General features: G+C 32.2%; 1 protein-coding gene and 1 non-coding gene across 4 annotated transcripts in view; one reads left to right on the top strand and one right to left on the bottom strand.

Moving 5' to 3' along the window:
• Window positions 1–15,980, bottom strand: part of LOC105151708 (uncharacterized) — a 37,772-nt gene that overhangs the window by 19,510 nt on the left and 2,282 nt on the right. The gene's annotated exons all lie outside the window — the stretch shown is intronic.
• On the top strand, window positions 5,781–5,852 carry TRNAA-UGC (transfer RNA alanine (anticodon UGC)). Its single transcript has one exon. It is a non-coding gene; the product is annotated as a tRNA-Ala (tRNA).

Below are 15,980 nucleotides of genomic sequence, written 5' to 3'. Positions count from 1 at the left end.
CTTCACTTTTTCCTTTCTAATAAAGAGTCTTCTATACAATTCTCGATCGATGCAAGAGCGTTGAATTATTTCAGCATCAAATAATAAAAAATTCAGAATTATATGTATAATATATAATAATCGATAATAAATCTCGTCATATATAATGACTTTTAAAAGGCAGCTTATAGAAATAATTATTACAATTCATATCGCTAAATATATAATTTGCTAAATATACAAATGCATACTTATAAACAAACACATATAAATGTATCTATAACGCAAATGTATGAATTCTTATTCTGCGATCTTCGAAAAATCGTGAGATACATAATATTATATATTGTGTGTTTTATTATTTTTACAAAATCGATGTAAAACAATCCTCGTGTTTTATGCAACGTAAATAAGAAATGTTTGAAGGATAAAGTCCTCCTTTTTCATCTGCGTTTCCTGTAATAGACATTCAATGAACTATCATTAAAATCATTACATACGATTGCATCTCTCCAGCTCTTACCAAGTATACTTTTTAAAACCACGAACGGACGTTTCCCTCCTTATCCTCTCCTAACTTATAAATCTTTTTCTGCACAGGAAGGTATGTGTACATTGTATAAGTCATATCACGATCGCGATTGGCAGACCGTAATAAACTAACGTTTAACTACCTGAATAAACATCATTGTTTTTCTTAATTCGTTTACAATTTCCTTTCTTATCTAATTTATTATTAATCATTTCTAAAGGTTTATAAATCATTTCTAAAGATTAATAAATATAGCAGAGACAAATTGTTATTATATTATAATTCTGCTGAATTAAAAAATTAAATTTAATTCTACGAATAAAAGCGAGGTTGAAATCTAACAAAAGAAAAAAATTGAGCAATCTTCCATAAAAAATTCTAAAAAGTCTCACGTCTACAAAGTTTTTAGGAATTTTCGGATTACCAAATCTTTCTTGTAAGTTGCAGACATAGTGTATGAAAAGACGCGAGACAATTCCGTATCTGTGCATAGAAAGGAATGTATGCCACTTTCACTATATCGCAACGTATGTTTACTACATGATGATGTTACTTTAAGTCACATTGTACGTCAACAAACGGATAATTACGGGATATTAAAAATAATCGCTGTCAGAGCAGCTCGCCCGTTTGCTCGAAAGAAATACGAATAAATACTGTACGTTTACACTATGGCCCTATTGTTATTCGCAGCGCATGCATGAAGGACGAAACGGAAGCAGGGTCGCCTTTCTCGTTCTCTTTTTGTCCGATCGCGACTCCGGAAGTCACCAGGTGCATCCCGCGCGTATGAAAAACACGTTGCTGCGAATACCGATAATTAAATTGTAACTGGCCGGCTAATTACTTTCCGTACTTCTTTGTACGAAAAAAATGTACGGGTTATTTCGTTTGAAGTTCGAGATTTTCAGGAACCTTCAAAAATTAAAAATAATTAATTAACTACAGAAACTAATTTGATCCTTGAAACGATAATACTTATTTAAAATTCAAAATACTTTTGCTTGTACACTAGAATTCTATTTACTTCAACATGTCAGAGAATAAAACAGTTAGTTCGGATAATAGAGGTTCGTTAACTCTCCTCACTATGAGTACTTCTTATTGTTAATTTCGATAATAGGAACGCGTTCAAAAAACTAAAATTGAGCTCGTTGAGCTCTTATTATCCATACTACGACGTTCAATTATAAATTCAAATATTTAAAATTGAGCATAAATTTATTCATATACAATACGAAGATACAGTAAATGAAGTTCTACTGTATTATCTTTTTTATCTAAGTAAGTAAAGTACGAATAACACATTCTCTAGGAAGAGAGAAAGAGATTGAAGGAAGTTTAAAACAAAACGCTACAAAACAATGACCATCCTATATAACTAGCATGTTCAATACAATAATAAGACATGGTATATGCATCGATAATGGACGTTACAAAGTGTTCGATAAAGTCGAATTCAAGTAGATGGGCCATCTATGAAAGTCCATTGAATGTAATGAAGGACGACGTTATAATTTACAAGCCATAATGAGTGATATTATCAATAAATGGGTAGCATACAAAGCCAAGGCCTATAGCAGCTTCTACATCGCAGGTCCGCAGGCGCCGATCGGTCGCTCGTACTAATGGTTAATTACTTCTCATGTACGCTTATAGGGATGCCGTCTCTCCTTACGTCAAGTGGTGTCCAATTTATCGCGCGGAACGAGTTAAACGACCAGCGAAGAAATGCTTTTACCAACGCGCCCAACGAAGCCGTCGTTTTCCCATCGACCACTTTTTTCCGGATCAACGATCACATGAACGATCGTTGTAAGTCAATTCTAATTTCTGTCGATCGATTGAGCAAGAGATGCCTCGTGTCTGAGTATTCAATGAAAATAAAGCATTGACAGAATAACATTAGTTATTTCAAGCGATGCGAATAGTCATGTCTTCTGAAAGTAATTTGCAATTAAGATTTAACAAAAAAATACATAATTTCTATACAAAATGTTACTAAAATACTTAAATAAAATGAATACCACAAAAAAGATGTATTTAACCATCTATTTATGTTGTGTATTAAAAAAAACAAAAAATTTTACGTTGCATAACGAATTCGGCGTCCAATTTTAGCTCCGAATTTGCCGCGATTCTTCGTGATCGGAATTATTTCCAGTTCAACGTTTGACGTAATTGGATCGGTCAATGATCAATTAGAAACTACTCGTTGCAGCGAGTACACGTGCCGCATCACGTTTGAGTGTAAAAAGTTTCGCATAGGAGCGACTTAGGGGTCGTTTTACAAGCATGAGACTATATACTCAGAGCTGAGTTATATATTCTAATAAAATGATGTGGTCAGCATGTAATTATACGCGCGTATATACATATATACATAGGTGTCGAGTATAAGATAATCTAAAAACGAAAACAAATATTATTTGTATGCAACGCAATTAATAAATTAGCCTTAAAATGAATTTATTCTATATCAAAAATGCATGAAAATGACAAATTTTTTTCAGCCTCCCACCGATTGCTTCTCGAAAGCTTTAAATCTCTGATTTTTTATTAAAATTAAATTTCTATAAAAATAATGGCGCTGTGCAAAATTTAGTTTAAAAAACTTGTAAAAAAGATGTAACAAATTATTTACAATTAATCAACATTCAGGAATTATACATTCTAAATTTCTTGCAGTGAAATCTCATTTCAAGAGAGTGAAAATGCAATCACTCTTGAAAAAGAAGTAAAAATATTTCACTTCTTAAAAAAAAAAGTAACGATCTTCATTCTTTTTAGAGTAAAATCTCACTTTTTTGAGATAAATAAAATTTCTTTTAGAATGAAATTCAAAAAGAGTGAAAATTATCACTCTTTCTTAAGAAGTGAAATATTTTCACTTTCTTGGAATGAGAAATTCTTTCACTTCTTTCAAGAAATTTAGAGTGTATTTAATAAAAAAAAAATTAAGTCACAGCTTCTTTAAAATAAGAATTTTAGCAGATTTTTGTGAAAAATTTTGCCGGCGCCTTTGCCCTTGTAAAGGGCCTGGTTGTTTGGTCGCACGTGTCGTGCCATATGCCGCTGCGCGTTTTCACCCCGTGACTAGCGCACCGGCGTTACGCACCGATCGTCATTATGAGTTGCATCGAGGGCTGAGGAGATAATTAATCGTAAGCTCTTCGGCCGTGGTATACGTACGTATGTACACACGCGACGTCTCGGCGTAATAAGTTACGGGGTACCCTTCTAATGAACTTTGCCGATACTAGATACACGCAAATAAAACTTAACGATGAACCTATATATGTACGATCATTAGATATTGTTTGCTAAAACGCGCGACCAAATATTATCCAAGATTATCGGAAATCTGAACTCGTATAGCACATATACTCGACAAACATAGACAACAATAGTTAGCAATTAACAAAGACTTGATGTAGCTTACGCTTGTTCAATTAAAATAGTGACTGAGTTAATAACGGATAGTGATACTGACAACGTTATATCATTCCTAATTAATGTTATCTTACGTAACAATTGATTATCATAAAATGATAAAAAATAATATCTCTTAATTCTTGTCTCTATCATTAGTCTCTGAAATGTCTGTAATTTAAAATTTCTATTAATTATGTAATTGATGATAGATAGCACATTGACAAATTAGAAAGAATTGATTTCTTTTAACAAAATTATGGCGAAACCAAAAAGTGAAAATCTCCAATAATAATACAAATTTTCTCAATACTTTTTTCTTGAGAAAAAATAAATAACTGCACAATTTTAAAACAATAAAAACTTTTCAAAACATAGACTGCAGTGATGAAAATCTTCACATACAAAAATTATTTACAATAAATAATAATCTTACAATAATTAAACAATAATCTTACATAACAATCTTTTCATTCTACATATATGAAAAAAAATTTATACTGTTTTAAATATAACAGTCCGAGTCTTTTCTTACAAAACAAAAACAAATCCCAAAGCAGATCTCGCATTGCTTGTCGCAAGATTTCAATTTTCGATACTCTCGCTATATTCATATATTATGTAACTTGCCATTTAGATAGCGCGTACACCATAGTTTAGTTATAGTTTCGCAATGAGAATAATAGAGAACGAGAAAAAAAGGCATTATCGAACATGCCCCCTGGCAACAAACGCGCTTCCCGTTCGAGTTCCGCGCCGAGACGAGCGGAACTCGGCTCGATCGCTCCGCGAACGAAAACGCAAAGAGCACGAGTCGCATCCTTCCTCGCCGGAATTACTGTGCGACGCGCATTACTGCGAGATTCTTCAGGAACGATACAGAACAACGCGTCCTGCTCAAAAAATAAAAAAAAAACAACAATGGTGCATTATGCGAGAACGCTCCAATCCGCCCTGACGCAACCGCGAATGCTCTCCACGCTCCACGTCCCTTTGATTCTCCCTTTACAGTCCCTATAATCGCAAACCTGCTTTTTTACTGATTGAAAAGAGGTAGTTGCCGACAGTGAACAGTTACACGAGTCGATCTTGCCGGTGTAAAACCATCTTCTAGAAGACAATAGCAATATATCGGCATGATCTGCAAAATGTAGAGTAATATTACTCGCGAAAATGATAATGCTCTCAGAATAACGCTGCTGCTAAAGTACTAATTTAATTAATGTATTTTGATTGAAAATATTAAGATAAATCAATGTACATGAATTCATAAAAATTAAATATTATTAATTAATTTTTTGTACAAAATTCATTGATATTCTAGTCTTTAATCAAGATCGATATTTTGTTAACTCACTTAAATAAGTAAGCTAGAAACAGCATTAACGCTTACAAAATAATGTTACTATTAGCTAATTTAATCAATACATTTTGATTAAAGATATTTAAAATAAATCGATTGTGCATACGGATTTATAAAAATTAAGCTTAGTATTCTTAATTAATTACGAATATAAAATTTAATAATATTTTAATATTTATAATCAAAATGTACTCATTAAATTAATTAGTAAAATAGTAGCACCATCTTATTCGTATTTTATAACTAACGCTATTGTTCTTAAAAATAACACTGCTGCCAGTTTATTAATTTCATCAGTAAATCTTGATTAAAGATATTAAAATATTAATAAATTTTACACGAAGAATCAACCAAAGATATTGACATAATTTTTTTTTATAAATTCATGCGTGTAATCGATTTTTTTTACTCCACATTCTTTGCTTTAACAAAGTCGACAAGAATAGTTGTGATCAGAAGAATAAAATCTTATTCGGGGATGTAGCTCAGTGGTAGAGCGTTCGCTTTGCATGTGAAAGGCCCCGGGTTCGATCCCCGGCATCTCCATTTTTTTTTTACCAATCATCAATAGATAATAAATATAGTTACACGTGTAATTAATAATGATGTGATTACAGTAAAATTTCATAAATATGAGTCTCCAGAATATCTTTTCTTTGATTAATTCGTTGATTAATTCAAATTAATTTTTTTTAGTACAAATTTTATAAGAGAGACGTTGTTAAGATCCCAATGACTCGTTACATTTTTTTATTTATCTTCGTGAGTAACTCTCTTATATATTTCCTGATTGACAAGAATATTTCCAAATTTTAAATACAAGATACTTAGACTTAAAGGAAAAAATAAATTTTTCATCTATTTACATTATATATATTTTACTCGAATTAAGTTTCATAAATATATTTATATATTATATATATATTTATGAAATTTACTTCAAGTGAAATTTTAAAGATTCAGTTATCTATAATACAGAAACTTATAATTCTTCCTAATGTCTATAACTCCTGTCATCTGTAATTATCTTAAAAATAATTTTAGCACATTATTTATATTGCGTATATTTCGAAGAAGAGATATCCCATTCATGACAACTCTTTTTATATAAATCTCTTCAGAAATCTCTAAAGCAGCACAATGCAAATGTATCATTCTGTTAATCTAAATTAAAACTAATATTTTCTGAAAAGTGATATGCTAATATACACAAGAAAAAAAAATATTCGCTGACACTGCATGTTTTCCGCTGTCGTAGCACTTGTTAATTACTATGCGAACCAAAAAACTTGTTAAGAATGCTTTGTGTTTATCGATAATAATTTTGCTAACTCTGCAAAGAATTAACAACAAAATGTATTAGCTAAACTTTAAACATCTCAATTCACATCAAATAAATTCACGATTATTCGAAATAGATTTATGATATCGAGTTACTTTACAGAAAAATCTGATTGCACTTATTGAACATGTAGTACTTAGCAACTATATAGCTTCGCTACAAAAGCAAACTCTTCTTCTCCGCGTGCATTCTTTTCATACGCCTCGTCATAATATCAATGCTGCAACATCATTGATCAAGCAGCATCATATATATATATATATATCGTGCACGCGCTTTTTTTCAGGACTTCCTCGAATCGTTTCGTGTTTCGCTACCAAGGAAGAACAGAGATAGAAAAGGGTGGCGTGGGAGGAAGAGAGCGAAGAGAGGAAAGGGCAGGCTACTTAACGGAACGAATCTCGAAGGCCCTGTAGGTTCGGCATGTGGCTTATTATACCCGCTAATAAGCGCAGTATATCGCGTCGATTATCCGCTAAGTATAGGGTCCACGCCAAAGGGCTATCGACATCGGCCGTTGGGCCGATGACTGCACGTCACTGGCATGCACACAGCCGTAATTCATACGCGGTTGGCTATATAATGGCCAGTGCCTGGGCTGCTGCCCGTCTACGTATATATTTCTGGCCACTCGCCCCGCGAGTGGGAGCGGGACGAATAAATCATAAAATTTATAACTCGCGTCTCCAAGAAGAAGAAAGATAAAAAAAATATCGCGACGCGGAACCGGACGGCTAGAGACGGGAGAACGTGCTTGCGCGCGAACAGGGCCAACGGGGATAAACGTGAGTCTTCTTCTCTAGAATCCGATCTTCTCGTTCTTAAGCCGCGGGGTGGCTTAACGCACGTTTACTCAGCCTCCTCCTATAAGAAGAGAGGGAGACAAACTTCTGTCCACAGTCACGGAGGTTTAAGAGCTGGCTTCGAAAACTTATAATAACTCCGGACATAATGAGCCGTTCGTATTTTAATTTTTAAATACAAAATAGATCCGATTTATTGACTTGTGATCTGATTAGCTTGTGAATTAGACTTAATCTCACTTAACTTGGTAATAATATAAAAATTGTGTTTTTCTAATTATGATTAATATTAGTAACTTTAAACATTATTCATATAAAATCATCAGTTTAGTGATTAATCTAAAATAGACAGAAAAATAAAATTTTTTATATTATCATCAGGTTAAAATCATATTGCGATTTTTCAGAGAACTTTAAAGAGCAAGCAACGATAAAACAGATCCGATCTGTTACTGATAAACATAAACAGACTCGCGACGATTAGCGGAGGGTTTTAAAGGGATTTTAAGCAAGGTGGGGTTTTAAACGGAAACAGATGCCACAACGTCTGTGTACTTTAAGCATATCCGGTTAACGTGTTCGATATCAACGCTTATCGGTTGCACATTGCGGAACGCGTAGTGCATCGAACTCGATACTAATTTTAACGTTTAAATCCGTAGTCGTTTTAGAAACCAGACTATTTATTTTCATTCTACCGCATCCTTCTTACATACGTTTATCGATTTCCTATGTAGTTTTATTTTGCATGATTACGCGAAAAAAAAGGATAAGTATATGAATCTTTCAGAAACAAAAATTGATCGATTTTCTGTAAATTTCTTAATTTTAATACTAGAATATGTCACTTTCTAAAATTTTTAGAGTTGTCACTCTGAAGAGAGTGAAATTTCTCTCTCACTCTAAAAGATTGAAAAATGAGCCACTCTTTATCAAGACTCAACTGACACAATTTTTATTACTTAGAGTAAAATTCCGCTCCAAAGAATTTAAAAAGTAGTTTATAACTACATGAATTTTTTCTTCTATTTATTTTAAGAAATTGATCAACTTCTGGGAATCTAACATGAGACATCCGTTTTACAAAACCGACAAGTATCAGCTGTTATTTGTTTTCGCTCTGGCATCTCGTTTCGCAGTTTAAAAATAAGTGATAAAGCAAAGTTTAACTTCCTGCTACATTCCTCGCTCGATCGCTCACGGAATGATGACTATTACGATCGAAAGACGCAGTACACTTCGTTTTCGTTTAGTTCGCATGTGGGGTGTCTCATAAAACTGGAACACGTCCGGGTAGAGCAGGAAGATCCCGCGGTCTTTTTAGCCAAGCGTTTTTCCATTACAGCGGATCGCGGGTCGCGAGCCGCGTTTGCCAGTGACGCGGAATTCTTATGCAAATAGGAGGGCATCCCGGCTCGGAAAAGGTAACCACGGCCGAGTGCGGTCGACGCACAAAGGGATCAGAACAAACGTGCCGACCAGCTGACAATACCACGGAAGAAAAGACCGGGCGGTTGTTACGCTTGGCCGCGCTTACGGCGGTTTTTATTTACACCTGGCGCACGTATTCCGCTGCACTTTACCGTCGTCAGCGCCCACGCGTCTACCGAGACGTGTCTATCTCAGATGTGTCATCTGTGAGAACTGTCGTACGATTATTTCTGACTCACATTCAAAACGCGTCCTCCCTGTACAGCGAGATACAATGTCTGTTTTCTCTGTGACTAAACTAGTATATACTTTTGAAATTTAAAACGAAATGTTTAATATTTAAAAAAGAGAGTTTTAATGCAGAGTCTAATGCAGGAATAAAAAAATAGATTAAATATCGTATAGAGAAGATCCGTAAAAAGATTCGTAATTAACAGATTTCATGTTTAATCCCTCATCCTACAGATTTTTAATTCGTAATTTGCGTAAAGCGCAGGGACCGTAGAAAATCCCTAGACATTCAAATTGGAAGTTGTTCATGATTAAACTGACAATCACGACAAGTCAAATAAGTATTACGAATGTTTATAAAACAGAAGTCGAACTAAATTTTTTAGAACAGAAGTAGAAGTCCTTCCTATGGAGCCAGTGATTGATGGATTAATTGGAGATCAAAGATTTTCATGTTTGATTCGTAATTTAATTTCAATTTAATTTCGATTTGTTTGATTTCAATTATAAGATATATATATTATCTGCCGAGAATTGGGATTCATTATATTATAATAATCATAATTATTGAATCGACTAAAAGATGTAGGTACTTGTTACAATAATTACAACAATTAATTTATACCATAATTAATTACAATAATTATACTAATTAATTTATTGCAATAATGTACATAATATCTCTATTTAATTACTTTATGGTAATATTTATCTCTTCTTTTAATACAGATATCATTTTTAAAACCTCATTTAAAACCCACAATGCTACACTAAGAGAAAAATATACTTAATTTTAATAAATAATGATTTAAATAGTATTAATATAATATATTTATTTACGGAAAATAAATATATACTAAATAAAAAGATAATACGATAATTAAATCACACAAAATAATGCCTCTTGCACCAAATAAACATATGTTTACATTTAGCAAGTTATTCAAGTTATTCAACTGACACTATTCAAACAAATATTTCTTCAAGCATTTTTCTGTCAATGTAGGAATCACTCCAAGATCTCGGACGGAGAAAAAAAACAATCGGACTGATCAAATGGCCGAATTGTTCAAATGTGATTTGTTAATTCTTTCTTCATCCGATATCTAAAAACAATTTCATTTCAAACAATTTTTTGTAGACACAAAACTGAACAGAGTTTATAAAGAAATGTTATCTTTATAAAATCCTTTAAATCATTGCGTTAACAACTGCAATAAGTATAACAGACAAATCCGCAACGTTAATCAAAGTTATCTACGATGATCGCATACGTTATATCGTAACGCGATCGTACGCCTCGAGCGCGGATTCGGTAATTCCAGCAATTAGCGAGTTCGGCGAGTTGAGGCCGACGAGGCGAGATCGATTCTGCCGCAACCGCCAAGGATATGCCCTTCTTAATTCGATGATTCGGCCGACCAAAGTACCTGTAGTCGGATCCCGCCGACGGACGTGTATACTGCAGACAATTTAACGGGCGCGATATAAATAGGTACACGTCGGCCGAATAATCCAGGAAAAGTATCGCCGTGAACGAAACGGTGCGGAAACGGAATATAGCGTCTCGTTCCTATATTATATTATTTCATCCTCGAAGTACACTTTGCCGTGGATAAATTCACTCTCTCGCTGACTGACTACTCTATTTTATGATAATACAATTATGGCAAGCAAAATTTGTAAAAGTTCCTAATACGGTTAACTGACTCTAATGAAATCCGAACCGAGGTAATATTCTCATGAGTTTAATTAGGGCATTGTGGATGTTGTCGAATTTTTTGCACATGTTGTAGTTTATAGAATTTGCATCTCTCATAATTTTCGCAGGATGTTATAACGTCTAGAAAATCGTATTAGATATATATATATATATATATATATATATATATATATATATATATAGCTTTATTACATAGCTTTATTATGTAGTTATTTTATTGCGATTATTTGACAAATATAAATTGTTTTTTTTTATATAAATGCTAAATAAGGAATCTTTTTCTTTTTGTCACCATATTTTAATTTAAATTTTAGTAGAAAAATAACATTATTCAAACTGACATTAGAAAAAAAATGTACACTGTTGATTTATCTATGGCTGCTTTCCTTTTAAAAGATACAGACACAGTCGATACTTTCGACACAAATCGACACACGTCGCTTTCCATTTACGATTTGGTTCAAACTGAACCGATACTTTTCGATTCGAAAAGAGAATCGAAGTATGTTCAAATGTGATTTTAATCAATTTAAACAATATTAAAACGCAATAAAATATACATATTTATAATATACGTGCATTGGAAATTTGAGAAGTTTTAAGCTAATTGTAAATTTCGTAAGGTGAAGTATTAAAAATTCGTACACACTATACACATTGCGTTCTATTTAACTATAACAAAGTATAAGAGTGTCGATTTGTGTCTCTTAAGAGGAAAGCCTATATTTTCCAAGGAATCCGTATCGGACACATATAATTATGTAGAGCAGCAATGTAGTATTACAGCAATGATTATCTGGTCATAATTTACATTGCGAATGACGTGGCAAAGTAGAACGTAAACTATCGTAACTACATTCTATAGACAAGTTTTCCTATGAGCAGAGGACATAACATAAGAGATGATACGCATCAATCGAGTTATTGATTATGCTACTCAAGACTTTATACTGGTTACCTTAAAGTTAAAACTTTCATTGTATTAAAAGACTATACACAGCACTTTTGTGAGATAAAAGGCCACAAGCAGTTACTAAAGCATTCTGTAGAATTACAAATAATTGCATGTATGCAACTCTATAAAATGGTTCCATTAAATCTCTTCTTAAATATTTAATACTGTACTTATAGACATTAACAATTGCGAATTTAGCGTTGAAGCTAATATGTTATCATTGTAAATGAGCGTATTGTTGATATTAATATGTACAAAATATTACAATCGTCTCAAATTTTTTATTAATTAATAACTGCATTTCTTATTAATTAATAACTGTAAATAAAAAATATTAAATATTATATTTTTCATAGTAAATATTTATTTTTTATTTCCGATATATTTTCTAAATACACAAATGCTATTACTCGTAACGTCATTTCCTTGATAACTTTCAAATCGACGAATCAACTTTCTTAGCCATGCTTATAACTTCGATCCTTGATACATACATATTCCTATAAAAATATAATGATAGAATTATGAAAAACAAAGTTACTGAGGTTTTCGTATTGTATAACTAATTGACATCTCTCGTTCTAGATTCTCTTTAGAAACCATCGAACGAAGTTTCAGCCTTGACGACATATAATCATAAAATGGGACAATTGCTCGATATACAAGTTTATTTGATACCTAATACGCAATAGTGTCGTACGTAGTATGTATCTCTTTTATAATCAGAAATACCAGGATCCCTATTCTTGAAAAGAAACGTACGAAAAACTAGGGATATACTTATAGTATATGTTACGTATATTATAGTATTTTCCTAGAATTTCATATACATTTCTTTTTAAGAATAGAGGCCCCGGATCAGGATATGCAAAAGAAAATTATCTGCAATCAACATGAAGAATCTAGTGCTAATAGAAGTGTAGTGCTAACTTAATACATACGCAACAGGAACTTACAACGCTACTTCATCATACTTCACGGAAACAATGTCTATAGCTGCAATTCTGCGATCAACGCAAGCAGTTAATAATGTTTATGGTAAGATTACAAAGCTTTAGTTAAGTGTGTTAACCAGATGCCCTGTGTAGAGCATTCCATTATATGTCAACATTAGCGCGAACATATGTATAACAATAAAATGAGATATTTATATGTAATCACATTGTTTAATTTATAAATATAACTAAAACAATATATAAAATAAAAAAATATATAAGAATTATGTTGCAATTCTTACAGATCTTCATTATTTACGTATAATAATAAAAATTAATATAGCAACGATTATTTTCCAGCTTATTGAACATTAACGTTTTACATTAAAATTTTAGCAAAATCGAATTATTCAAATATAATATACGGTCAGCTATATGGAATATTATTTAAACTTTTTTGTTTAAAAAAAAAATGTGTTTTAGAAATCTATTTTTTACAACTTTAAATAATAATTTGTAATTTATTTTAAATATTAATTTATTTTCTATTCTATAACAAACAATTTTATTTTATTTTACAACATTAGATATTTAAGCTATGACTTCTGAAAGAAGAATTTTGAGACATTCACAAAAAGGCATACAAAATTCTTAAAATTTATCAACGCTTTCAAGTATTTCTAATAATATGCTTTTCTAATGTTTCATAAAACACTTCAAATCTTTATCGATCGGTCGAAATTTATCGAAAAGATTTGAACGATTATCTAGAAAGATTTTATGTGCTTAAAAGGACTAAATTGACTATAATATCGTTCACATTCAAGCGCACAAAAGTCTCTTATAATCTGTCATCATGTGTGTAACGATCAACTCGAGATCATCTCACAAACACAGTGCAACGTTGTTAAGCCCCTTGAGTTCTCAGTTTTCTTGCACTTTGCAATCAGTAATTTCATCACAACGACGAAGAGAGTTCAACACTTGGCGGAACAAGACAAGATCTGATAGACTTTCGTCTCAATATAACCGAATACTGAAAGTTATATCCGGATGATTACTCGTATGATAAAAGACTAAGTTTGATTTAAAAAATGCTGCTTTGTAAAAGTTTTTCTGATGCACAATAGCTGTAACTATAAATTCCTAATACTGGACTATATACTCTTGAAAAAGAAGTAATACATTGAACAAACGCGTGGTATATATGCGTCATATAAAGTAGGTTTTGTACTATAGGGTCAATGGCTTGATACGCGATATTCAATGCGTATCGCATCAGACATCCCAGTATAATCGGTTATTAAAGCAAAAATATCTTTATAGTAATACCTGGCTGATCTGTAGAGAAATAACATCTAAATAATTTGATACCTATTCTAAATTCTTTGAAGTAGAATCTCACTCTAAGAAGTGAAAATTGAGCCAGTCTTGAAAAAGAGTAGCTCAATTTTCAATCTTTGAGATTTCACTCTTCGGAGTGAGATTCACTCTAAAAGTTTCAGAGTTAGTTTAAAGTTTAAGGAAGCAGAAGTTTAATTGCTATAAATTACAGAAAACAGATTTATATATCCATAAATATATTATGTTATTTAGGTATTAAAAATCTGTTCGCAGAGAAAAAAGTAATATAAGCTGCAGCAGTAAATTTGCTCACTAGTTACAGTTTTATCTCACAAATTTCACTCTCCTATATCAGTTTTCACGTCATGCGAGTCAACACAAAATCCGTTTGTACGCAAAATGCATATCTAATGCGCCTAATGGATAATCCGACACCGGTAACGCGATGTATTAACAATCGACGATGTATGGAATGGAATCTCTCGCGAGAAATCCATGTTTTCCTCTCAACGATTAGAGAGCCGTTGCATTGAAAGGGTCAAACCGGGCCCTGTCGATGGGTAAAAAGCTCACGCGGTTCTAAGCACGGTAGAGCAACGTACTCGCGACGCGGCCACGATCCAGGCTATCTCCCGGAAGCACGGTGAGATTAATGTTATAACGAGAAAAACGCGCCGCTTCTCGAATTGCGACAATGCAATGGGCCGTGGAGACCGTGGTTACAATTCCCCAGAGCACACGGCTTCGCCAAAAAGCTTCGCCAGGAAGCGGTGGTAATTTAACGCTTTTTACATGTAAAAAAATTATCATTTCTTAATGAATAAAGAAGCAAGACGGATTCGTGCGATTAAGTAAGATAAAATTAAAAGAATAGATTAATTTGCAAGTCATATACTTCAAGTACCCCAGAGAACACACATATTGAAACACATATATAAGATATCTTAAATGAATCTGAGATGTTAATGAATAGCACAGAACAATAATAATTCAGTTTACCGGGGGAAAATTTATCTGTATATATTTTCTTTTAATTCACAGTATTGTTTTCAGCATTTTTTTTTTCTCAAAAACAATTGACCTGTAGAAATATCATATTTATTCAGTTTCGTTAAAAAAGAGTCGACCTAGTTTTAAGCAATTTTTTCTTTGAGAAATATACGCAGTTAACTAACCTATGGGAATATCGTGTGAATGAAAAAATTGTTCCGAATACACACATAGATATTGACTGACTCTCTTTGGCTTTGGTTTTGTTGTTTGTTCTTTGTGTTCCATTCACTCGAATCGACCATGCAAATCTAAAATTGTTTATGCTGCAGGAATTTGATCCTCGTTTCTGTGTTTATTGAAAAATGCCGTAATATTTTTTTTTATAAATATTATAATTACTTCCCCAATTATTCCAATATAAACAGCGCACAGAGAAATCTAAAATATATTTTTTTTTTTTAAATTCGCAAATATATTATTAAAAATACGATACTTAAAAATTATTATTTCTTTTATAGCAACATCAAAAAAGTTAAACTTGACGCAATAGAAGTGTTAATTAAGACTATAGATCAATCCACAAATTAAGCAATAATGATACAGTCTAGACAAAATCAATCGCGAAGAATTGCTTAATGAATAGTATATTAGTTAGAGTACAAAACTTAAATCGCCAGAATTGATAACAATGGAATTTTACCTTTTTAAATACAAGTTATATTTTATATCTAATATTGTATTAATATTATGTCATATATAATTATAATTTATATATTATACATATGTATACTATAATCTTAATTAATCTGCACATAAAAAAATAAACGATATAATTATATTATATTATATGCATTTTATTACATAAGCTGCTTTTGATTCTTTAAAAATTTTCTAATATTTTTTGAAATTTTCAAAAG

Source organism: Acromyrmex echinatior, chromosome 2, assembly GCF_024713525.1.
Source record: "Acromyrmex echinatior isolate Ae372 chromosome 2, ASM2471352v2, whole genome shotgun sequence".
Lineage (NCBI taxonomy): Eukaryota > Metazoa > Arthropoda > Insecta > Hymenoptera > Formicidae > Acromyrmex > Acromyrmex echinatior.
The sequence above is the reverse complement of the archived record's forward strand: the minus strand, read 5'-3'. Positions and strand labels throughout refer to the sequence as shown.